The sequence below is a fragment of the Papio anubis genome, chromosome 9 (assembly GCF_008728515.1).
Source record: "Papio anubis isolate 15944 chromosome 9, Panubis1.0, whole genome shotgun sequence".
NCBI classification, from domain to species: Eukaryota; Metazoa; Chordata; class Mammalia; order Primates; family Cercopithecidae; genus Papio; species Papio anubis.
The window spans coordinates 106,871,973-106,899,171 of record NC_044984.1 but is presented as its reverse complement, the minus strand read 5'-3'; positions in this window follow the sequence as shown (position 1 = coordinate 106,899,171).

Here is a 27,199-nt window from a genome sequence, read left to right as displayed (position 1 = left end):
AAATACAAAAAATTAGCCGGGTGTAGTGGCGGGCTCCTGTAGTCCCAGCTACTCAGGAGGCTGAGGCAGGAGAATGGTGTGAACCCGGGAGGTGGAGCTTGCAGTGAGCTGAAATTGAGCCACTGCACTCCAGCCTGGGCAACAGAACAAGGCTGTCTCAAAAAAAAAAAAAAAAGAAAGAACAGTAAACCAAGCACCGCATGTTCTCACTCATAAGTGGGAGCTGAACAATGAGAACAGATGGACACATGGAGGGGAACATCACATACCAGGGCCTGTCGCAGAGTAGGGGGCTAGGGGAAGGATACCATTAGAAGAAATATCTAATGTAGATGATGGATTGATGGGTGCAGCAAACTACCATGGCATGTGTATACCTATGTAACAAAACTGCACATTCTCCACATGTACCCCAGAACTTAAAGTATAATAAAATAAATAAATAAAAATAGAATCAATAGACTATACTGACTCCAAATAAAATTAAGTTCGAATCCCAGCTCGTAGGCGTATCAGCTACCTTTGGTGAGCCTCAGTTTCCTCACCTGTAAAATGGGGATAATCATTCCCAACAGGGCTATGGATGAGGAGGCAAGTGAGCTGGCGCACAGTGAATCGAAGTTGCTATTAGTGGCAGTAATAGTAGTTATTTATTTATTTATTTATTTATTTTAATACAAGGTCTCACTCTGTTGCCTAGGCTGGAGTGCAGTGGCATGATCATAGCTCACTGCAACCTCCATCTTCTGGGCTCAAGTGTTCCTCCCACCTCAGCCTCCCCAGTAGCTGGGACTATAGGCACACACCACCATGCCTAGCTAATTTTTGTATTTTTAGTAGAGATGGGGTTTCACCATGTTGGCCAGGCTGGTCTTGAACTCCCGACCTCAAGTAATTCTCCCACCTTGGCCTCCCAAATTGCTGGGATTACAGGCGTCAGCCAACTCGCCTGGCCATTATCATTTTTATCGTCTGCTTCAGCCAGTGTCCCTCTCCCCGGGGCTCTGCAAACCACCCCACAAAGCCTTCTGGAGGCCACCAGGGGTCACGGAGCCATGTTCTGGTATGGAAAAGGAAATGGGTCTGATTGGAGATGGACTCTAAGATGCCAATGTCACCAGCAATGTGCAAACATGGTGGATCACAGGCACAGGAGGGGACTGGCCTGCCTATGACCCATCCTCAGCCAGAGGCCAGGAGCACTCACTGCCTGTCTTCCTTCCCACTCTCCAGCCTCAGCTTCTCTCTCTCTTCCTTGTCCATCTCCTCTCCACCCTGAACTAACTGCAGCCTCTTGTTCTTTTTTTACCTTTTTTTTTTTTTTTAGACAGAGCCTTGCCCTGTTGCCCAGGCTGGAGTGCAGTGGCGTGATGCCGGCTCGCTGCAACCTCCAGCTCCCAGATTCAAGCGATTCTCCTGCCTTGGCCTCCCAGAGTCCTGGGATTACAGGCGTGAGTCACTGCGCCCGGCCAGCCTCTTGTTCTTGATGGAGAAGGTTTGAGCTGCATCTGACAGGCTTGAAGATGTAGGAAAAACATAATAATTATGACCTGCCTTTCCTACTGTCTTTCAGCAAGAGACCCAAAGTGCTTTCCAATGTTAATGAGGCTGCTGAGGTTCCCAGCTGCCAAGCAAGTGGGGCAGGTCACAAACACAGCTGGAGACAGAGCTGTCAGGGTCTTTCTTCCTGCTGCCTTTGAGAGGCCTCCAGGAAGAATCAGAGCTAAATCTGAGAAATATCTGTCCAGTTCCAAAAGGAAAAATGAATCTATGATTTTGGGTCACTTCTTTCAGTGATAGTAAAATGCAACACAGAAAAGAGAAACCAGAAAAGCTTAAAATGTTTGTGAAAGGAATCTTACATAATTAAACTGATTACCAGCAATCAGCTTGTCCACCTCTGCCACAATCAAGCTGGAAATCAGCATCATGTCATTCAGTCGATCAACAAACACTCACTGTCATTTCTCATGTCACTCAGACATGCTCTTTCTTGTTTTGTTTTTTTGTTTTTGTTTTTGTTTTTGAGATGGAGTCTCACTCTGTAACCCAGGGTGGAGTGTGGCTCACTGCAACTTCTGCCTCCCAGGTTCAAGCAATTATCTTGCCTCAGCCTCCCAAGTAGCTGAGATTACAGGCATGTGCCGCTACGCCTGGTTAATTTTTGTATTTTTAGTAGAGATGGGGTTTCACCATGTTGTCCAGGCTGGTCTCGAACTCCTGGACTCAAGTGATCCACCCACCTCAGCCTCCCAAAATGCTGGGATTATAGGGGTGAGCCACCACACCCAGCCTAGACATGCTCTTTCTGACCTCTGTATTTAAAATAGCATCCCACTGACCACCCCCCGCACCATCTCCACCATTCTGTGTTGTCTTACCCTACTTTGTCTTCTTGTACTTATTACTCTACCAAATTAGGATTGTTTATCTGTTTTCTCACTGTTTCCTTCCTCACCTGAAAATAAACCTCATGTCTGCCTTATCTGTGGCTCTGCCCCGGCCCCTAGCACAGCGTCTCACACATTGTAGGACCTCAATACATATTTGTTGCATGAGTGAATGAGAGAGTGAAGGAAGAAAGGTACAGCACTTTGAGGTAGGCAGGACTGATATATCTACATCATTTAACAGCTGAAGAAACAGGCTCAGCCACACGGAAGCCAACAGCCCAAGGAGGAGAAGGGAAAACGACGAACAGGGATGCCTGCTGTGTGCCAGGGACTGCGCCAGGTGTATTGCACAAGTTCTCTCATCTGAACTCTTTAAAAACCCATGAAAAAGTCAGGGTTACCCATATATTACAGATGACTAACAAAGTTCAGAAACTGCCTTGTGGTAGACAGAATAACACCCCCTACCCCCACAAGATAGCCACATCCTAATCCTTGGAACCTGTGAATATGTTACTTTACATGGTGCAAAGGGTAATTATGGTTGCACATAGAATTAGGTTTGTTGACTGGATGCAGTGACTTATACCTGTAATCTCAGCACTTTGGGAGGCCAAGGTGGGAGGATCACTTGAACCCAGGAGTTTCAGACCAGCCTGGGCAACATAGACAGACCCCATCTCTACAAACAAATAAACAAACAAACAAACAAAAAATAGGCAGGCTTGATTTTGCATACCTGTAGTCCCAGCTACTTGGGAGGCTGAGGCAAGAGGATCACTTGAGCAGAGGAAATGGAGGCTGCCGTGAGCCATGATTGTGTCACTGCACTCCAGCCTGGGCAACAGAGCGAAACAAAAGAACTTTTAAAAAATTAAACAGAATTAAATTTGCTAACCTTAAAATAAAGAAATTATCCTGGATTATCTGGGCGGACTCAGTGTAATCACAAGGGTCCTTTAAAGATTGATGAGCACTTGGGAGGCTGAGATGGGAGGATCACCTGAGCCCAGGAGGTCGAGGCTGCAGTGAGCCATGATCATACCGCTGCACTCCAGCACTCCAGCCTGGGCAACAGAGTGAGACTCTGCCTCAAAAAAAAAAAAAAAAATATATATATATATATATATGTGTGTGTGTGTGTGTGTATATATATATATATGTATAGAAGAGGGAGGCAGAGTCAAAGGGATGCAACATGAGAAAGACTAAATCAGCTATTGCTGGCTTTGAAGGTTGAAGGGGCCATGAGCCACAGAATGCAGGCATCCTCTAAGACAGGAGTCGCCAACCCCCAGGCCACCAGTTGGTACTGTCTGTGGCCTCTTAGGAACCAGGCCACACAGAAGGAGGCAAGCGTCAGGCAAGTGAGCAATGCTTCATCTGTATTTATAGCCACTCCCCGTCGCTCACATTACTGCCTGAGCTCCGCCTCCTGTCAGATCAGCAGTGGCATTTAGATTCTCATAGGAGCACGAATCCTATCGCGAACTGCTCATGCAAGGGATCTAGGTTGTGCACTCCTTATGAGACTCTAATGCCTGATGATCTGTCACTGTCTCCCATCACTCCCAGATGGGACCGTCTAGTTGCAGAAAAACAAGCTCAGGCTCCCACTGATTCTACACTGTGGTGAGTTGTATAATTATTTCATTACACATTACAATGTAATAATAATAGAAATAAAGTGCACAATAAATGCAATATGCTTGAATCATCCTGAAACCATCCCCCACACCATCACCATCCCGCGGAAAAACTGTTTTCCGTGAAACCAGTCCCTGGTGCCAAAAAGGCTGGGGACTGCTGCTCTAAGAAGCTGAAGAAGGCAAGAAAACAGATTCTCTTCATAAAGACTCCAAAAAGTGGGCCGGGCGCAGTGGCTTGCGCCTGTAATCCTAGCACTTTGGGAGGATGAGGTGGGTGGATCACCTGAGGTCAGGAGTTTGAGACCAGCCTGACCAACATGGTGAAACCCTATCTCCACTAAACATACAAAATTAGCCAGGCATGGTGGCACATGCCTGTAATCCCAGCTACCTTGGACGCTGAGGCAGGAGAATCCCTTGAACCTGGGAGGCATGGCAAAGGTTGCAATGAACTGAGATCACACCACTGCACTCCAGCCTAGGCAACAGAGCAAGACTCTGTTTCAGAAAAAAGACTTCAAAAAGCAATGCAGGTTTTTGACACCTTGATTTTTGCCTATTGACTTTAGCCCATTGCGGTTCTGACTTTCAGAACTGTCAGATAATGAATCTGCGGTTTTTAAGTCACTGAGTTTGTGGTCATTCATTACGGCAGCCATGGAAGACAAGCACACGCTTCCCCATCACAGAGGAGTAAGGGATTGCAATTAGACCCACAGATCATTGACTGCTTTTGAAGGGAATGTGCTCAGCTCTCAGAGGGACTATCCTGTCCTGAGCTGAGTGAGCAGCAGGGACATGACCCCTCCTGGCCATGACTGATTGCACCTGGGAGGGACAGCCAAACCAAAATAGGTCAAATAGGCCAGGCTCAGTAGCTCATGCCTGTAATCCCAGCACTTTGGGAGGCCAAGGCAGGCGGATCACTTGAAATCAGGAGTTCAAAACCAACCTGGCCAACATGGGAAAACCTCATCTCTAAAAATAGAAAAAAAAAATTAGCCAGGCGTGGTGGTGTGCACCTGTAGTCCCAGCTACTAGGGAGGCTGAGGCAGGAGAATCACTTGAACCCAAGAGGCAGAGATCGCAATGAGCCAAAATCACACTACTACACTCCAGCCTGGGTGACAGAACCAGACTCCATTTAAACAAACAAACAAACAAACAAACAAAAAAACGTCAAATAGCATCTCTCCTTCCTGGGGAATTTGGAATTGAGACAGAAGCCCCAAATAAGTTTCTGTTTAGAGCATCCTCAGGCCAAATCTGGCTTGTGAATGGGATTTACTGGACTCATACAGCATTTTAAAACCATTTTTGTTTGTTTTAACTAGTTACCAATAGGTTTTAATCTTGAAATTTCATAATTTCAGATTCTGGATTGCCTACTTCTCTTCCAAGTTCAGAGCCCCTACCACTAGGAGCCCACATTCCTGCACGGCAATCATTGGCCAGAGCTTAGTGCTTAAAAGGGGGTTGCACTTTCCTCTTGGTCCTATGAACCACAACATCCCATTCGCTTCCCAAGACCCAGTATCCATGAACATCGTCCCTCAGGTTTAAGCTACAGTGTGCCTTTCAGCAGGGAAATGTCTCTTACCCACATGTGGCAGCTGTCTTCCCTTTGCCCCTCCACACCCCTCTCTGGCTTCCCCATCCTACCCAAGGACTGCATCAATGGGCTTTCTGGATTTCAGTTGGGTTTGGCCAATGGGCAATACCAGCAGGAGATCCAGGGCATGGAGAGTGTGCTGTCAGGTTATTTATTTGACTGGCTCCTTCCCAGTGGGGTTGCTGAGGACTGACTGCAGCTCTCCAAGGAAAGCCCATTGGGAGGCCAAGGCAGGAGGATCTTTTGAGTCCAGGAGTTCAAGTCCAGCCTGGGCAACATGGTGGGACCCTGTCTCTACAAAAAATTTTAAAAATTAACTGGGCATGGTGGTGTACATCTGTAGTCCCAGCTACACGGGAGGCTGAGGTGGGAGGATCGCTTAAGCCCAGGAGGTCAAGGCTGCAGTGAGCTATGATCATGCCACTGCATTCCAGACTGGGTAACAAAGCGAGATCTTGTCTCTTAAAAAAAAAGAAAAGGGAACTGAGAAGGCCCTGTGAGTTTCCCTCCACTGTTGTTCCCATTGACATCACCTGCCTGACAAAGGTTCTAAGTTTGAGATCCCCATGTTGTATCTCTTTCGAGTCTTTGAAGAAAGCCCGTGAAGCCACTCTGTTGTTAGATGCATAGAAAAGTAGAGAGAGGAGAGGCGCCCTGATCCTCAGCAGCTTCCCAGTCCTGGCTCCTGTCCCTCAAGAGGACTGGCCATACTTCCACCCTCCTGGGTCCAGGAGCCACCCCTATGGATACCACCACCACCACAGAGACCCCTTGGGCTCAAGCCAGTGTCAGAGTGGGCTTCTCTCTCTTTTTTTTTTTTTTTGAGATGGAGTCTTGCTCTGTCGCCCAAGCTAGAGTGCAATGAGCGATCTTGGCTCACTGCAACCTCCGCCTCCTCAGTTCAAGCAATTCTCCCTGCCTCAGCCCCCCGAGTAGCTGGGATTGCAGGCACCCGCCACCATGCCCAGCGAATTTTGTGTTTTTAGTAGAGGCGGGGTTTCACCATTTTGGCCAGGCTGGTCTTGAACTCCTGACCTCAGGTGATCTGCCCAGCTTAGCCTCCCAAAGTGCTGGGATTACAGGAGTGAGTCACTGCACCTGGCTGGGTTTTTCTTTCTTGATACCAAAAGACCCCTAGCTGCAGAAAAGACTAGATAACACCTCAGGTGGGGTAAATATTTGTCTTCTCTCTATGCAGCTTCTATTTCCTTTTTGATTTGAGGAATTGCCCTGCCCCTTTTACTACAGGTGAGCAGGCTGTCAATTTTGGTGCCAGGCCCACCCTGCCCTGGGGACCACTCTTTAAAGGGTCCTGCTTGGCCTCTGGCCATGTGGGTAAAGAGTTTGTGGGGTCCCAGGAATGTGCCCACCCTGAGTCCATGCCCTTCCTTCCCAGCCTCTCAGAGTGCAGGACAGAACCAAGGGTTAGAAGAGAAGGCAGAGTGGACCATAAACCAAGGGCTGGCCCCTCCCAAGTCACCACATGCTGGTCCATAACTCTGAGGGGTCCAAGATTCTAATTCAAACCTGGCCTTCCAGGTCCTTATTCAGGTATATGTGCCAAGGTAGGAGGACAGATCATACTTCATCTAATAGTTTATCTGGTTGCTTTACCACTTGTAGACAAGTGGTGCAAAGGCTTCCTTTTGTACTCTTGCTTTGAGCGCCGCAAATGTGGGGAGTGGTGCTGCAAGGTACCTCCACCACCCCAGGGCAAGAAGCAGGCATGGAAGCCAACCTTGGCCAATTGGATACCCCCTGCCTACAATCTACTTCCTAAACCTTTGGCTTAACCAAAAACGAACAGATTTCTGTTGCTTGCAACCAAAGAACACTAACAGGACTGCTCAGCCCCAAAGCCCATTTTTCTTTCCATTAGAAAAGGAGGGGCTGGGCGCAGCGGCTCACACCTGTAATCCCAGCACTTTGGGAGGTTGAGGTGGGCTGATCACCTAAGGTTGGGAGTTCGAGACCAGCCTGACCAACATGGTGAAACCCTGTCTCTACTAAAAATACAAAATTAGCTGGGCGTGGTGGTGCATGCCTGTAATCCCAGCTACTCGGGAGGCTGAGGCAGGAGAATCGCTTGAACCCAGGAGGCAGAGTTTGCAGTGAGCTAAGATTGAACCATTGCACTCCAGCCTGGGCAACAATAGTGAAACTCCGTCTCGAAAAAAAATAATTTTTTTTAAAAAGGAGGTAAATACACACTAGGTCTGTATCCATTAAAGACAGAGGATACAGAGAGGGAGGAAGAGGGGGTCGGAAGGCCTCCTCAGGTACATCTCACAAGGAGGTGTCCAGAGACTGAGTTGGTCCCACTCCTTCCTCCCTACCCTTAGACCTACTTCTTTGTCCCCATCCTCTACCCCTCTTTCCCCCACCCCCACTGACTCAGGCATTAAGATCCACTAGGTTATGAGGCCAGGTGTGGTGGGAGCTCATGCTCATAATCCCAACACTTTGGGGGGCCCTGTCTCTACAAAAGAATTTAAAAAGTAGCCAGGCATGGTGGCACCTGTAATCCCAGCTACTTGGGAGGCCAAGCCAGGAGAATCTCTTGAGCCCAGGAAGCTGAGGTTGCCATGAGCCAAGATGGCACCACTGCACTCCACCCTGAGCAACAGAGTGAGACCCTGTCTCAAAAAAAAGATCCACTGAGTTGCACAAAAATGTTGTACATTCAGCTCCAGTCTCCACCCTCCAATGCATCAAACCAAACAAGACAAAAACATTTTTTTCACTAGAAATCATCAAAGCCTCCACACTTGATCCTCTGTCTTCTGTAAATATTTCTGTCTCATCCCCTAAAAGTGATCTCACTGAATGAATGAATAATAATCTGAAGAGAGAACCGAGGGGTGATTTACATCATTTCAATGAGAGCCTCTATTATGCAAAATTATTATTCAAATTATGCAAACATCATCCTCTCAACTGGATGAACTTGCTCCAGCTGGGAGCCGACCATTCTCTGCAGGGCAGCAGGAGGGAGGAAGAGAGATTGGGAGGGAGGAAGAGAGATTATGAGACACTAGAGTGGCTGGGAATGGCCCACGGAAGTGATCGGTGTTTGTGCAGTAAGTTTGCTCCTGCATCAATTTCTCACTTGAAATATGCAAAAATCTCAGTCGGGCTTGGTGGCTCACACCTATAATCCCAGCACTTTGGGAGGCTGAGGCGGGTAGATTACTTGAGGTCAGGAGTTCGAGGCCAGCCTGGCCAACATGGTGAAACTCCATCTCTACTAAAAATGCAAAAATTAGCCAAGCATGGTGGTGGGCGCCTGTAGTCCCAACTACTCAGGAGGCTGAGGCAGGAGAATTGCTTGAACCCGGGAGGCAGAAGTTGCAGTGAGCTGAGATTGCACCATTGCACTCCAGCCTGGGCAACAGAGAGAGACTCTGTCTCATAAAGAAAGAAAAAGAGCGAGAGAGAGAGCGAGCAAGGGAAGGAAGGAAGGAAGGAAGGAAGGAAGGAAGGAAGGAAGGAAGGAGGGAGGAGGGAGGAAGGGAGGGAGGGAGGAGAAGGGGAAGGGGAGGGGAGGGATGGAGACGAAGGAAGGAAGGAAGGAAGGAGAGAGAGAGAGAAAGAAAGGAAAGAAAGAAAAAGAAAGAAAAGAAAGAAAGAAAGAAAGAAAGAAAGAAAGAAAGAAAGAAAGAAAGAAAGGAAGGAAGGAAGGAAGGAAGGAAGGAAGGAAGGAAGGAAGGAAGGAAGGAAGGAGAAAGAGAGAGAGAAAGGAAGGAAGAAAATATGCAAAAATCTTAGTCATTCCTCTTAAATCACAGGAAATAAATCCTTCAGATATTGTGGCTGTAGATCAAGAATACTTGTAACAGCAGCTCTAAATATTCCAAAAATATTGGGAAGAATGGGATTCCTTTCCAGCAGAAGGTCTTATAGATGTGAGACAACCTGCAAAAAAAGTTCAGTTTTCAGGTAAATGAGAGAAAGGACAGACGTTTTGCACAACAGAGACCAGCATCCATTATTTTCAGTGTGGATGTTAATACCGCTAGTAATAACCTTATTCATTTGCCAGAGTTTTGTCCTCTTTTTTTTTTTTTAAGAAAATTGTATTGTGACTTTCACCTGTTTAAGGGCTTTTAGCGGCTTCTACCCAAAGTACAATCAAAGCCCTCATGCTGAGGCCTAAGGCCGCTGTACCCCTTGCACGATGGGGCTCCTTTCTACTTCTCCAGCTATTATCAGAAAGCGGCCCCAATCCAGGCCCCAAGAGAGGGTTCTTGGATCTCATGCAAGAAAGAATTTGGGGTGAGTCCACAGAGTAAAGTGAAAGTAAGTTTATTAAGAAAGTGAAGGAATGAAGAATGGCTCCTCCATAGGCAGAGCAGCGGCATGGGCTGCTTAACTGGGTACACTTACAGTTATTTTGTGATCATATGCTAATCAAGAGGTGGATTATTCATGAGTTTTCTGGGAACTAAGTGGGCCCCGGATCAGAGGGTTCCTTCCCCTTTTAGACCATTTAGGGTAACTTCCTGACGTTGCCGTGGCATTTGTGAACTGTCATGGTGCTCGTGGGAGTGTCTCTTCGAATGCTAATGTATTCTAATTAGCGTGTAATGAGCAGCGAGGACAACCAGAGGTCACTTTCATCGCCATCTTGGTTTTGGTGGGTTTTAGCTGACTTCTTTATGGAAAACTGTTTTATCAACAAGGTCTTTGTGACCTGTATCTTGTGCCAACCACCTATCTCATGCCGTCACTAAGAATGCCTAACCTCCAGGGAATGCAGCCCAGCAGGTCTCAGCCTCATTTTACCCAGCCCCTATTCAAGATGGAGTCACTCTGGTTCCAATGCCTCTGACACAGCCTTTTCCCAGGCTGCTAGCCTGCTCCCTCATCTCCTGCAGCCATACCTTTAACTCCTAGAATAGGCAGGACTCCTTCCTACCCGGGACTGTTGCCTGTGCTGTTTTCTCTGCCAGGAAAGCTCTTCTGCCCATTCCTTGGCTGCCTGCTTCCTTCTCATGCTTCAGGTTTCTTTTTAAGTGTCCCCTCTTCACAGAGACCCTCCCTGACCTCCTAAAACGGGTGCCTCCAACCACCTCTCCCACCTTCCACCCATGCTGCCATTTTTCCTTCACAAGATGCAATTATATACTTATTTGTGCCTTTATTTAATTTTTCATCTGTTTCCCCACCAGGCTATAAACTTCAACAAGGTAGGGATCATATCCATCTTGTTCACAGCTGAAGTTGCAACACCTAGCACAGTGCCTGGCACAGGGTGAACCTGCAATTCAGAAGGAATTAATGGGGTTTGGTGTGGTGGCTCACGACTGTAATCTGAGCACTTTGGGAGGCCAAGGCTGGCGGATCACTTCAGGCCAGGAGTTCGAGACCAGCCTGGCCAACATGGTGAAACCCTGTCTCTACTAAAATATATATATAAATATATACACACATAAAACTTAGCCAGGCATGGTGGCTCGTGCCTATAATCCTAAGTACTCGGGAGGCTGAGGCATGAGAATTGCTTGAACCCAGGAGGTAGAGGTTGCAGTGAGCCGAGATCACACCACTGCACTCCAGCATGGGCAACAGAGCGAGACTGTCTCAAAAGAAAAATAAATAAATAAATACTGTGTATGGAACGGACACAGTGGCTCATGCCTGTAATCACAGCCCTCCAGAAGGCATAGGCGGGAAGATCTCTTGAGACCAGGAGTTCAAGACCAGCCTGGCAAATGTGGCAAAACCCTTTCTGTACAAAAAATACAAACATTAGCTGGCCATAGTGGTGCACACCTTTAGTCCCAGCTACTCACGAGGCTGAAGTGGGAGAATTGCTTGAGCCCAAGAGGTGGAAGTTGCAGTGAGCCGAGACCACACCACTGCACTCCAGCCCGGGTGACAGAGTAAGACTCAGACTAAAAAAAAAAAAAAAAAATTACTGTGTATGATTATGTATGATTTAGCCCTCTAATTATCACATACAAGTTCCTGGGGCACAGAGAGTATGCCTAATGGCCTAAAGAGTAATTATCATAAATGGTGGTAGTGATAACTGTCATTCATTGAGCATATACTGTATGGCAGGTACCATGCTAAGCACTTTATTTACAAGGATTCACTCATCAAATCCCCCTGGACCATGAACCAACCGTGTGACCTTTGGCAAGTCTTGGCTTCTCAACTGTGAACCAGAACTGACAATGCCCACTTGTGTCTCCGTGCCCTGAACAATGCCTTGCACCTAGTGAATAAATATGCTAATAATGACACTATCTGAACACTCACTGTGTGCCTGCTACCATGACTGCCTCATTGATCCCCAAAACAAGGCAGTGGTGTAGGTGTGATTACCACCCACTGTCCAAAGTGGCATTCCCCAGGAAGCTGTCTCTGAGATCAAGTTCAGCATCCAGGTGACATATTAAGGATGTCCCTTGGAATCAATCCCTGGGGACGATTGAGGAAGGAAGCAGGAGTGGGCATAGGCAGAAGTTGAGCTGTGATGCAGGGCCGACCACATCCTAGCCTACCCTACAGGGAGTCCTGGAGCTAAACTGGTAATGTCTCAAGTTGGGTCCAGATGGACAAGCCTTTATGCCCCATCTCGATCTGCCTTGGGCTGTGAACTGTCCCAGGAAGTGGAATAACCTTGAACAAGGTGATTCTGCTGCTGAAGGGATTGCTAAAGGGGTTAACAGCTGAGAGCCACCTGCTGTCAGCACCCCCAGCAGCTGGGGCAGCAAGTCCTCCATTGGAACTGAGGCTTTGATGACATTACCAAACTTGCCCATAGCTCATAGACAAAAACTAGCAGAGTCAGGAGTAGAACCCAGGACTATCTGATGCCCACGTTCCCCGACTCCTTTTTTTTTTTACCACTAGATTGCAAAAAGCAGTGCATTCACCAAAGGAGTTCATAACTACTTGGATAGAGGGAATAAAAAAGAAAACATTCAAAAATGTATCAATCCAAGGTTGGACAGCCTGGGAGCCTGGATATATGATAAATAGGAAGGCTGGGCTGTGGGGCCAGAGCAAGGAAAGATGGCTGGGTCAGGTCTGGCCAAGGTGCCTTTAGCAGAGGTTGCTAGAATGAAAATTTTGCATTCGGGGAAAGATAATGAAATCATCATTTTTAAAAACATCTCTCTGAGATGGCAAAAGGCCAGGGAGATAACCCAGGTTTGTTTTTGTTTTTTTTTTTCCTTTGGAGCGTTGCATGACGGGAAGCACCATTAACACTTGGGAAAGATGAAATGCAGCCGGAAAGATTAAAGAATCTCACTGCACTTTCTTCCAGAGACTGTGAGGACTCAGGCGTGTCCCCAGAGAGAGGTGGCAATTGCAGACAGTTTCACAGATGATGACGAAGTAAAACAAGCACACGATGAGGAAGCAAGCGGTCTAAGCCCCAGCCCCAGCTCTGCATCGACAAACATGCTGTGTGTCCTTGAGCAAGCCACTTGCCCTCTCTGAGCCTCAGTGAGAATGAGTTACAGTGAATAGAGTGAGGCAGGTCTGCTTTACAGAAGCCAGGTATAATAGGGAGTGAAATCAAAAAGGGTTGTCTCCTAATAATGTCTTAGATTGTTTTTTATTTCTTATTTTTTTGTCACAGACACACTTTGCACATCAAGCCTGTAACAAGAGCATTATTTCTACAAAGAAAAGTGCTCATTTCTTTTCCCAGCACTTTGGGGGGCCAAGGTGGGCGGATCATGAGGTCAGGAGTTCGAGACCCCGTCTGGGGTCATGGTTTCACATGGTGAAACCCCATCTCTACTTTAAAAAATACAAAAATTAGCCGGGCCTGGTGGAGGGTGCCTGTAATTCCAGCTACTCGGGAGACTGAGGCAGGAGAATCACTTGAAACCAGAAGGCAGAGGTTGCAGTGAGCCGAGATTGTGCCACTGCACTCCAGCCTGGGCGACAGAGCAAGACTCCATCTCAAAAAAAAAGAAAAGAAAGAAAAATGCTCATTTCTCATTGACTTTGAACACAGTCTCAATCCACCTTTTGTTCTTCCCCTTTCAAAGTGGCACTGGTTAAAATAAATACTTCACTTTTCTCCTAACTCTACTGTAACAGCAGGAATGTGCTGATACATGACAACAAGTGGCACTCAACCACCATGTCACAGACACAGGAAGTGGTAAGGACTCTGGCGAAAGGAATGCTTGGGCCCCCTGGAAAGGGGGTGGCTGCCATTTGTTGCCAGGGAAAAATGCAGACCTGGTATTACCAGGCAGTCCTGTTTTTCAAGAGAAAGCTGAAATCTGGGCTGTATGTGGTGACATGTGCATGTAGTCCCAGGTATTTGGGAGTCTGAGACAGGAGAATTGCTTGAGCCGTGGAGGTCGTGAGGTGGCTGAAGTGAGCCGACCACACCACGACTCCCCAGCCTGGACAACAAAAGGAGACCTGTCGAAAGAAGAAAGAAAGAAAGAGAAAGAAAGAAAGAAAGAAAGAAAGAAAGAAAGAAAGAAAAAGAAAGAAAGAAAAGAAGAAAGAAAGAAAGAAAGGAAAGAAAAAGAGAGAGGAGGGAGAGAGGAGGGAGGAGGAGGACAGGAGGGAGGGAGGGAAAGAGAAATAAAGAAAGAAAGAAAGAAAGAAAGAAAGAAAGAAAGAAAGAAAGAGAAAGAAAGAAAGAAAGAAAGAAAGAGGGAAAGAGGGAAAGAAGGAAACAAAGGAAGGAAGGAAGGGGGAGAGAGAGAGAGAAAGAAAAAGAAAGAAAGAAAGAAAGAAAGAAAGAGAGAGAGAGAGAGAAAGGGAAAGAAGGAAGGAAAGGAAGGAAGGAAGGAAAGAGAAAGAGAGAAAGAAAGAAAGAAAGAGAAAGAAAGGAAGGAAGGAAGGAAGGGAGGGAGGGAAAGAGGAAGGAAGAGAAGAAAGAGAAGGAAGGAAGGAAGAGAAAGAAAGAAAAAAAGGAAAGAAAGAAAGAGAGAGAAAGGAAGGAAGGAAGAGAAGAAAAAGAAAGAAAGGAAGGAGGAAAGGAAGGAAGAAAGAGAGAAAGGAAAGAAAGAAAGGAAAGAAGGAAGGAAGGAAGGAAGGAAGGAGAAAAAGAAAGCTGAAATCTAAATTTGAGTGAAAAATCTCCTTTTCCTCTTCATGTTAACTAATTTGCTTTTTTTTTTTTTTTTTTTTTTTTTTGAGACGGAGTCTCGCTCTGTCGCCCAGGCTGGAGTGCAGTGGCACGATCTCGGCTCACTGCAAGCTCCGCCTCCCGGGTTTGCACCATTCTCCTACCTCAGCCTCCCGGGTAGCTGGGACTACAGGCACCCGCCACCGTGCCTGGCTAGTTTTTTGTATTTTTTAGTAGAGATGGGGTTTCAGCATGTTAGCCAGGGTGGTCTCAATCTCCTGACCTTGTGATCCGCTCGTCTCAGCCTCCCAAAGTGCTGGGATTACAGGCTTGAGCCACCGCACCCGGCCTAATTTGCATATTTTTAAAACCCTGTCTGGGAGGAGAAAATGGGAAGTGACTGTATGATAAATACAGGATTTTCTTTTGGGGTGATGAAAATGTTTTGGAACTAAATAGGGGCTATGGTTGCACCACAATGTGAATGTACTAAATGCCATTGAATGGTACTCATTAAAATTCTTAATTTTATGTTATGTGAATTTCACCTCAATTTAAAAGAAACAAAAACAAAAAATCCTGTCTGGGATCAAATAAAATGCATGTAGGCAGATGCATCTGTAATTCCAGCACCTTGGGAGGCCAAAGTGGGAGGATTGCTGGAGCCCAGAAGTTTGAGACCAGCCTGGGCAACATAAGGAGACTGCATCTCTACAGAAAATTCAAAAATTAGCCAGGCATGGTGGTGGGTATGTGTGGTCCCAGCAACTCCAGAGGTTGAGGTGGGAGAATTGCTTGAGCCTGGGGAATGCAGGCTGCAGTGAGCTATTATCATGCCACTACAGTCCAGTGTAAGACCCTGTCTCAAAAAAGAAAAAAAAAAAAAGATGCATCTATGGATCTATGGGCCACATGCCACCTGAGGGTTGTTGAATGGGATCCCTGGACCAAGCCTCCCAGCTCTGGCTCCATGAATGGACAACAGCCTGGGCACTCCAGTACAGCATCCCATGGGAGACAGGTACATAAATAATGCCATTTGTGGTCCCTAAAAGAGGGCATATGAGGTGTGTTTCATTCCCCTGAAAGCCATGCCAGAGATAGCCGGGGGCCATCCTCCCTAAGTTGTCCTGCCAATTCCAACCAGCGCTGGTGGCTTGGCCTCACCCAGCCTCTGCCTCCAGCACTTGGCATTTCTCGCGCCTGGATGCACCACGCACTGAGGAGCAGCGTGAAAAAGATCATCTGTGAACAGAAGCTTTTTCCTGCAAACTGCTCTCCACAAGTCCTGTGTCCTTGTCCATTCCTCTCTCCCACCCCATGTCTTCTGGTCTCTGAGGTTCTATTAACTCCTTTAAGATCCTTAAATCCTGGAAGATGCTCAACTCTTGCCACACCATGCCCCAGCCCACCACTGCACCCTCATGGCCTTTGTCTGGACTGTCACTTCCACCAGGACAGGCGTTTTGTCTGCTGTGTTTGCTGCTGAGGGCCCCAGGGCCTACAGTAATACCTAGTTTACCCGGCTTGGTGAATCTCTGCTGCTGGATGAATGCTGTTCCCTCTCGAAGACTCAGATCCAGGTCTTTGCCTGCCTGGTTCATGACGAGCCCTCTTGTCATTCAGGCCTCAGGTCAATGTCACCTCCTCAGAGAGGCCTTCCTTGACCACCCTATCTAACCACTGCCTACCCCCGCCCCTCCACCTCCACCACCAAGTCATTCTCTAGCCTAGAGATCAGCAAGTCAAATCCTGCCCACTGCTTGCTTTTTTGTTTGTTTTTGTGTTTTGAGACAGGGTCTCACTCTGTTGCCCAGGCTGCAGTTCAGTGGCACCATCATAGCTCACTGCAGCCTCGGATTCTTGTGCTTAAGCAATCCTCCCACCTCAGCCTCCCAAGTAGCCAGGATTGTAGGCACACACCACCACATCAGCTAATTTTTTTATCTTGGAGAGATGGGGTCTTGTTATGTGGCCCAAGTTGGTCTCAAACTCAAGATCACTGGGCTCAAGTGATTCCTCCTGCCTTAGTTTCCCAGTGTGCTGTACCAGTCTGTTTTTGTAAATAAAGTTTTATTTGAACACAGCCATGCCCATCCATTTGCAGATCATCTGTGGCTGCTTTTGTGCTACAGTGACAGAGTTGAACAGTTGTGGCAGAGATCCTAGGGTTCATGAAACCAAAATATCTAACATCCAACCCTTTACAGAAAAAAATGCGCTGACTCTGCTCGGTCCATTATCCTTCTTTATTTTCATGGCATTTCTCACTGTTTGAAATTGTCTTGTCATTTGTTAACTTGCTACTTGGGCTGTCTGCTCTCACTACAAGGCAAACTTCATGAGGATGGGAATTTTTTTTGAGATAGAGTCTTGCTCTGTCACCCAGCCTGGAGGGCAATGGTGCGATCTCGGCTCACTGCAGCCTCCACTTCCCAGATTCTGCCTCAGCCTCTCAAGTAGCTGGGATTACAGGCACCCACCACCACGCCCAGCTAATTTTTGTATTTTTAGTAGAGATGGGGTTTCACCGTGTTGGCCAGACTGGTCTCAAACTCCTGACCTCAGATGATTCACCGCCTCGGCCACCCAAAGTGCTGGGATTACAGGCGTGAGTCTCCATGCCCAGCCAGAGTGTAGGGATTTTAGTGTGCCTTGTTCACTTGCGGTTACCCTAGGCCCAGAACAGTGCCTGGCACACAGTATACATGCTGGTTACCCTCATTTCTGTCCACTCCCCCCTTGGAGCCATCCTCCACCCTGCCTATGTCCTGGACCAGGAGCTGACCCCCAAGGACTTCTACGCCCTGGTTCCAGGCAGGTCCAGCCAATAGAAACTAGTACTCATAGAGGCCAGGAGGGCAAGAGGAGGAGGAGGTCCAGGTGCTCCCTTCCCACCCGCTTCCTGATCTGGGCTGTTTCATGGCAAAAACTGCGACAATGCACCTCCCTGACAACAGTGCCTGCCAGCAGCCCCTCCTCTAGAGCACTGGCTGTCACTGGGTTCCCCCAACACTCCCTTCACCCAACAGGTGGTAACTGCTCCTCACCACGCTAGCCCCCAGCTCAGTGCCTCAACATACGCTTCAGTTCCCTTGACCTCACCCACCTCGTGATAAACAGTCTTTTTATCAGATTCACCTCAATTGAGACACAGTTAAACTGTGCCTTCTCTTTCCTGGTGGAACCCTGACTGACAGAGCAGATGCTCAATAAATATGGGTGGAAAAAAAAATGAATGAGCAGACAAATAAATGTGTGGCTACAGAGGAGAAATGGAGGATTAGGGGAAGGATTAGGGTTCAGTGTTAGGGACCGATAAGGGTTACAGTTAAGATAAAAGTTAGGAGTAAGGGTTAAGTTTATGGCAAAGTTTAGGACGAGGGGACAGGTAAGATTAGGATTAGGATATAGATAAGGGTTAGGATACAGGTTAAAGTGAGGGTAGGTGTTGGGATGGGGTTAGGGTTAGCATAGGATTAAGGTAAAAACTAGAATTTGGATCTGTTTACAAAGCAGAGGGAGACTGGATGACACAGAAGTCCAGGTGAAGGATGGGCACAGTGGCTCACACCTGTAATCTCAACACTTTGGGAGGCCAAGGTAGGAGGATTGCTTGAGACCAGGAGTTCCAGACCAGCTGGGCAACATAGTGAGACACCCCTCCCCCCATCTCTACAAACAAGTTTTTAAAAATGAGCCAGGTATGGTGGTGCACGCCTATAGTCCCAGTTACATAGGAGGCTGAGGCAGGAGGATGACTTGAACCCAGGAGTCCCAGGGCACAGTGAGCCGAGATCGTACCCCTGCACTCCAGCCTGGGTGACAGAGCAAGAGCCCGTCTCTTGAAAAAAAGAAAAAAGAAAAAAAAAAATCCAGGTGAGCTGCCCACAGCTGTCCCTGATGTAGCATTAAGACTCCTCCATCCGTCTCTGCTGCCTGTAGAATGGGAGGTGCCTGTCCGATGCAAAAAGCCCATTAATTACCCTGGCTAGAGGTCAGCTCCCACACCCACACTCACTCCACAGACAGTACATTTTAACCACCCGCCCAATGATGGCCCTTCACGAGGCACGGGCATCATGACTAAAGGACATCAGACCCCAGCCTTGAGCAAGGTCAGATGCAAGGAGTCCAGCTCTCCCCGTCCCCTTAAATGAAGGCACCAGGCTCTGTGGCTGTGAAAGGAAGACATTTCTCCCTTCAGATAAGCGATTTTATCTCATTTTATCTTAGAGACAAGGTCTTGCTTTGTCACCCAGGCTGGAGTGCAGTGGCACAATCATAGCTCATTGCAGCCTCAAACTTCTGGTCTAAGTGATCATCCCACCACAGGTGGGAAACATCACACCCAGCCAGAGAAGCAGTGTTTTTTTAAACTACCCAGTACTGTTGTTTAGCATATACTCAAGTGCTTCCATCTGGCTTCCTCCTGTGTCCAGTGCAGGCATGTTTGTAATGTATAGAATTCTAGATACCTTGGCCAGGCACAGTGGCTCACGTCTGTAATCCCAGCACTTTGGGAGGCTGAGGCAGGTGGATCACTTGAGGTCAGGAATTCGAGACCAGCCTGGCCAACATGGCAAAACCCCATCTCTACTAAAAATACAAAAATTAGCTGGGTATGGTGGCACATGCCTGTAATCGCAGCTACACGGGAGGCTGAGGCAGGAGAATCACTTGAACCCCAGAGGCTAAGGTTGCAGTGAGCCAAAATCACGCCACTGCACTCCAGTCTGGGCAACAGAGAAAGACTCCATCTCAAAAAAATAAAAAATAGGCCAGGCGTGGTGGCTCACACCTGTAATCCCAGCCCTTTAGGAGGTCGAGGTAGCCAGATCACCGGAGGTCAGGAGTTCAAGACTAGCCTGGCCAACATGGTGAAACCCTATCTCTACTTAAAATACAAAAAAATTAGCCAGGTGTGGTGGTGCACGCATGTAATCCCAGCTACTCAGGAGACTAAGGCAGGAGAATCGCTTGAATCTGGGAGGCAGAGGTTGCAGTGAGCCGAGATCGTACCATTGCACTCCAGCCTGGACAACAGAGTGAGACACTGTGTCAAATTAATTAATTAATTAATTTTAAAAATAGGCAAGAAGATCAATTGAACCCAGGAGTTTGAGGCTGCAGTGAGCCATGATCATTCCACGGCCCTCAGCCAGGATGACAGATTGAGACCCCTGTCTCTTAAAAAATTAAAATAAAATACCAATTACTTAAAGTGGCCAAGGTGTGGAGATTTGTTGTAAGGGGGTGTCACTTCTGTCCTTGACCTGTTGAGAAAACAGTAAGGGTTAATAAAAGCCAGGCACAATTTAAGAGACAGCCTAGGCCAGGCACGGTGGCTCACATCTATAATCCCAACACTTTGGGAGGATGAGATGGGCGGATCACCTGAGGCCAGTAGTTTCAGACAAGCCTGGCCAACATGGTGAAACCTCGTCTCTAATAAAAATATAAAATTTACCAGGGCATGGTGGCGCATGCCTGTAATCCCAGCTGCTCGGGAGGCTGAGGCAGAAGAATCGCTTGAACCCAGGAGGCAGAGGCTACAGTGTGCTGAGATTGCACCACTGCACTCCAGCCTGGGTGACAGAGCGAGACTCTGTCTCAATAAATAAATAAATAAATAAATAAATAAATAAATAAATAAATATGGCCGGGCGCGGTGGCTCATGCCTGTAATCCCAGCACTTTGGGAGGCCAAGGCGGGTGGATCACGAGGTCAGGAGATCAAGACCATCCTGGCTAACAAGGTGTAGCCCCATCTCTACCACAAATACAAAAAATTAGCCGGGGGACCTGGCGGGCGCCTGTAGTCCCAGCTACTCGGGAGGCTGAGGCAGGAGAATGGCGTGAACCCGGGAGGCGGAGCTTGCAGTGAGCGGAGATTGCGCCACCGCACTCCAGCCTGGGCGACAGAAAGACTCCATCTCAAAAAAAAAAAAAAGGTTAGTATCTTCCAGAGAAAGGTGCCTCAAGCTTTGCCTCCTTAAATCCTTGCTATATCCCATAATGGGCCTCTTTTATTTTGCTGTCCAGTATGCACTCCCCCTCATCTGGTAACAGCACCCCTGTTTTCTTTAGGAGAATTCCCCTCCCCAACTTTTAGTCCATGAGGTGTAGGAAAGGCCAATCCACGCTCTCTTCCTAGGGGTTGTCACAGGACCCAGGCCTGATCAATGAGTGCATTCCTTCCTCCTGCCCATAGGGATTGGTTCAGGAGTAGACATGGGACCTGTGGTGATCCAATTCAAGCCAATCCCATAGTCTGTATAAGAACTATCAGGAAAGAGGGGCTCTCTTTTCATAGGCGCTACAGAGAAGGTAGGATGTAAGCCTGGAGATACTGGCAGCCATCTTGCCACCATGAGAAGAGAAATGGCCTCCACACAGCCAACACTGAGTCAAGAGATAAATTCCCTCCAACTTTATTGGAGCCTTGGGATCCAGTCATACCTGAAACTGGACCACTCCCTAGTGAGCACACAACGCAAACTGTTATCTTAGTGGGAGAATAAAAGAGGTGTGTCTCTGGCAGAAGCACTGTAAGCATATGCAAAGGCCCTGAGGCAGAAGCATTTTTGTGAAACAGAAAGCAAGGCATTGTGGCTGGGTTCAAAAAGCAGCCACAGGCAAGAGAGGAAGAAAACGAGATCTGAGAGAATGGCAAGGGCCAGGCCATCCAGGGTAGGTCACAGTAAGGATTTAGATCTTTATTCTAAGGGCAATGGGAGAAGTTTCAAGGAGAGGGTTAATCGTCTGATTTGAGCAGGGGGGTTTGTTTTCTGGTTGTTTTTGTTTTGTTTTGTTTTGTTTAAGACAGTGTTGCTCTGTCATCCAAGCTGGAGTGCAGTGGCACAATCTTGGCTCACTGCAACCTCTGCCTCCTTGGTTAAGCCATTCTCCTGCCTCAGCCTCCCAAATAGGCAGGACTACAGGCACGCACCACCACACCCAGCTAATTTTTGTATTTTTAGTAGAGACGGGGTTTCACCCCGTTGGCCAGGCTGGTCTCGAACTCCAGACCTCAGGTGATCCACCCGCCTCAGCCTCCCAAAGTGTTGGGATTACAGGCGTGAGCCACCGTGCCCAGCCTGATTTAAGTTTTTGCAAAGTTCACTGAGGTTGCTTCAAGGAGAATGCACCGGGGTGAGGAGGCGAGCAGAGTGGATGTTGTGGGGGACCATCTGGGGGACAATTATAATCATCAGGTGAGAGATATGGTGGTCTGTAACAGCATGTGCCTGAGCTGCTGCCCCTGGAAAGACTGTAGAGAGGAGGGGAAGCTGGCCATGTCCTGTACTTTGGCAGCTACGTGATGTGAAAACTAATGCAACTTCTCAAGAAAGATTTGCTGCACCCCGGCAGTCATCCGAATTACCGAATCATGAAGAGTTAACACAATCAATAAATCTACACTTGCTGGGCAAGAGTGCTGTTTTGCATACATACAGCCATGGAGCAAAAAGCCATCAGCTATTTCACTGGTTGCATGCAGTCGCCCTTAAGCTCTAAGAACCTGGAAGCTGGGCCAACCGTGTCTGCCAGACAGAGCCTCTTACACCTGTTTTGTCTTTTCCTGCTTACACTCGTCAATGATTTCTTCACCTGAATGATATTTCTCCTGAGTTACAAAGTGGCAGATGTTAATTATGAATGGAAAAGATTCCTTTACAGGGGAGAAATCTGACAATATCACTTTAACCAGGTAATCAAGGCTAACATCATTGATAATGGGACAAATGACATTACGTGCCTGGTGATGGAATGCACTAAGAACACAGCATCACCCATATCATATTTTTACCAGAAATATTTAACTCCAATGCAATCACCAGGAAGCAATCAAACAAATCCACACTGAGAGACTGTAAGAAATACCTGATCCATGCTCTTCAAGTACCCATGCCATGAAAGACAAAAAGAAGCAAGGGACTGTTCTGGATTCCAAGAGACTGAATAAAAGTGACTAATAAATGCCAGCATGATTCTTAATTGGGTCCTGGGCTTTTTTAGCTGTAAAATACATTACTGGGAAAACTCAAATACTGACTGTATCTCATGTGATAGTATTGTATCAATGTTAAATTTTCTAAATATGAACAATATATTGTTATGAAAAAGGATGTCTGTGTTCTTAGGAGATGCATATTGCAGTATGGAAGGGGTGAAATGCCATGATGTCTGCACTTCGTACCCAGGAAAAAATAATAAGATAGAGATAGATAGATAGATAGATAGATAGACAGACAGACAGGATAGATAGATAGATAGATAGATAGATAGATAGATAGATAGATGATAGATAGATAGATAGATAGATAGATAGATAGATAGATAGATAGGATAGATAGATAGATACAGAGATACAGATATATAGATACAAAATAGATGATAGATACAGATAGATGAATACAGATAGATCAGATAGATAGATAGATAGATAGATAGATAGATAGATAGATAGATAGATAGATAGATAGAACAGATAGTTGGATTGATAGCTAATGATGATAGATAGATGATTGATAGCACACATGTGGCACAGTGTTAAAGATGGCCACATTAGGGTGATGGGTGTGGGTGTTCATCGAATCAGTATATTATTTTTGCAGCTCTTCTGCAGACTTGAAATTTTTCAAATTTAATACATTGTGGGAGGCTGGGCGTGATGGCACTCACCTATAGTTCCAGCTACTTGGGAGGCTGAAGCAAGAGCATTGCTTGAGATTAGGAATTAGAGACTGCAGTATGCTATGATCACACTTATAAATAACCACTGCTCTCCAACCTGGGCAAGATTGCAAGACCTTGATTTAAAAAAAAAAAAAGAAAAGAAAAATTCATAATTTTGTTCAGCACTCTCAGGCATGTGTGCAAACACACACACCCACCCACCCACACACACACACACACACACACACAGGGATTGGTGTCCTACTGTCATTATGGCAAAGAATCATCTTCCTGGTGAAGAACATTGGCATAGCCATGAATCCTGGTTTGCCTGAGACAGCCCCAGTGTACACCTGTAATCTGACATGATTATTAATATTGCACCAAAAAAAAATGCTAGGTATGTCAGAGTTGTTGTCCAAAGTAGAAAGAAACATCACCTTCACCTTCTGAGATATCAGCGTACATTTACTCATTCATTCAACAAACTTGTTCTGACCACCTGGTGGTGAGTCAGAAACTGGGCATACCACACTGAGCAGGGTCAGCAAGGTTCTAGCCCTCAGGGAACTGATGGTCTAAAGCCAGGCTTGGCAAACCACAGCCCGGCCCACAGGCCAGTTCCAGTCCCACTGCTTGTTTTCATATGACCTGTGAATTAGGAGCCATTTTACATTTTTAGATAGTTGGAAAACATTAAAAGAAAAATTAGCTGGGCATGGTGGTGTGTGCCTGTAGTCCCAGCTACTCAGGAAATTAAGGTGGGAGGATCCCTTGAGCCCAGGAGGTCAAGGCTGCAGTAAGCTATGATCCTCCCACTGCACTCCAGCCTGGGTGACAGAGTGAGACCCTCTCTCAAAAAAAAAAAAAAAAAAAGGAAGGAAGGAAAAATGATATTTTGTGATTGTTTTTACGTGAAAATTAAATAAAATTTAAACTTCAATGTTCCTCAATAAAGTTTTATTGGAACACAGTCGTGCTCATTCATTTATGAATCATCTCTGGCTGCTTTTGCACCACAGCAGCAGAGTTGAACAGTCTCGACAGATATCATCGTATGACTCCCAAAAGCATCAAATAGTTACTATCTGGACCTTTATAGGAAAAGTTTGCCAACACTGGTCTAAAGTTGTATTTTCAGTATAGTTTCTAAGGTTTCTGGAAGTGAAGTAAGATCATGCATCTTACTTCAGTAAGATGGTGCATAGCACTTAATAAATGCTCAACCAACAGATGGCAGCTAATGGCCTTGTATTAGTCTGTTCCCACAGTGCTATAAAGGCATACCTTAGAGTGGGTGATTTATAAAGAAAAGAAGTTTAATGGACTCACATGGGTGGGAAGGCCTCAGGAAACTTACAATCATGGCAGCACGTGAAGGAGAAGCAAGGCACGTCTTACATGGCAGCAGGTGAGACAGCGAAGGAGGAGTGCCACACTTTAAACCATAAGATCTCATGAGAACTCACTCACTATGGCAAGAACAGCAAGGGGGAAATCCACCCCCATGATCCAATCACCCCCCACCGCCAGGCCCTTCCTCTGACACGTGGGGATTACAAATTTAGATTATGAGATTTGGGTGGAGCGCAGAGCCAAACCATATCAGGCCTCAATTTACACATCTGTAAAATGAAGATAACCATAGCACTACCCAGTGTGGTTGTTTTGTGGATTTAGTAAGAGAATGCATGTCAGGCACCTTAGCACAGTGCCTGTATATATAAGGGGACTTCAAAAAATCCATGTATATTGAAGTAAAAGATAAAAATATAAAACATAAATTTTATTTCTCAATGTAAGCTCCATCAAGATCATGACTTTCTTTCTTTTTTTTTTTTTTTTTTTTTGAGACAGGGTGTCACTCTGTCACCCAGTCTGGAGTGCAGTGCCACGATCATGGCTCACTGCAGCCTCAATCTCCTAGGTTCAAACAATCCTCTCACCTTAGCCCCTAGAATAGCTGGTATTACAGTAACGTGCCACCATGCCTGTCTACTTAAAAAAAAAAAATTGTAGGGACAGAGTCTTACTATGTTGCCCAAGCTGGTCTTGAACTCCTGACTTCAGGTGATCTTTCTGCCTCAGCCTCCCAAAGTGTTGGGATTATAGGCATGAGCCACTGTGCCCAGCAAATATCATGACGCTTTTGTAAGTCATGATACCAGCCATTTAGTCCATCCCTGAAGAACTGAGCACCCTGGGAATTGAACCATGTCAATGCAGTCTTTTTTACATTATTAACTGAAGAAAAATGGGCCCTTTGAAGATTTTTTTAAGATTAAGAAACAAAAAGAAGTCAGAAGGTGCAAAATCAGAAATGTAAAGTGGACGCCTGATAATTTCCCATCAAAACTCTCACAAAATTGCCCCTGTTTGATGAGAGGAATGAGCAGGAGTGTTGTTGTCATAGTGGAGGAGGACTTTCTGGTGAAGGTTTCCCAGGTGTTTTTCTGGTTAAAGCTTTAGCTAGCTCTCTCAAAACACTCTCATAATCAGCAGATGTTATCATTCTTTGGCCCTCCAGAAAGTCAACAAGCAAAATGCCTGGAGCATACCAGAAAACTGTTGCCGTGACCTTGCTCTTGACCGGTCTGCTTTTGCTTTGCCTGAACCACTTCTACCTCTTGGTAACCATGGCTTCGCCTGGGCTTAGTTTTCAGGGTCATAATAGTAAAGCCATGTTCCATCTCATGTTATAGTTCTTCGAATAAATGTTCAGGATCTTGATCTCACTTGTTTAAATTTCCATTGAAAACTCTGCTTTTGTCTGCAGCTGATCTGGGTGCAATAATTTTACACTCATCGAGTGGCATTGCTCAACTGTAATTTTTCACTCAGAATGGTGTCAGCAGAAGCAATGGAGATTTCTATGATGCTGGCTATTGTTTCTGCTGTTGATCATCAGTCCTCTTCAGTTAGGGCACAAATAAGATTAATTTTCTCCTCAAAAATTGATGTGGATGATCTGCCCCTGTGCCCCTCAATTTTGACATTGTGGGTTTTTGTTTGTTTGTTTGTTTTTTGTTTTGTTTTGTTTTTTTGAGATGGAGTCTCACTCTGTCGCCCAGGCTGGAGTGCAGTGGCGCAATCTTGGCTCAGTGCAACCTCTACCTCCCGGGTTCAAGCGAGTCTCCCACCTCAGCCTCCCGAGTAGCTGGAATGTCAGGCGTGTGCCACCATGCCTGGCTAGTCAATATTGTCTTGTCCATTCTTAAAATGAGATATCTTGTAAACTGCTGATTTATCTAGGGCATTGTCCCCACATGCTTTTCATAAAGCATTAGTGATTTCACCATCCTTCCACCCGAGCTTCACCATAAACCTAATGTTTGTTCTTGCTTCAGTTCTAGCAGAATTCATGTTGCTCTGACAGGAGTTCTTTTCAAACTGATGTCTTATCCTTCTTAGTGCCTCAAACTAGACCCTGTTAAGACATGTTGTAACAAGTTAGTATGAGTGTATTTTGGTGCAAAAAAAACTTGGAGAGCCATACACAGTTGTTTGTTTGTTTGTTTGTTTGTTTGTTTGTTTGTTTGAGATGGAGTCTTGCTCTGTTGCTCAGGCTGGAGTACAATGGTGCCATCTTGGCTCACTGCAATCTCCGCCTCCTGGGTTCAAGTGATTCTTGTGCCTCAGCCTCCCACGTAGCTGAGACTACAGGCACCTGCCATCACACACGGCTAATTTTTGTATTTTCAGTAGAGATGGGGTTTCACCATGTTGGCCAGGCTGGTCTCAATCTCCTGACTTCAAGTGATCCACCTGCCTTGGCCACCCAAAGTGCTGGGATTACAGGCGT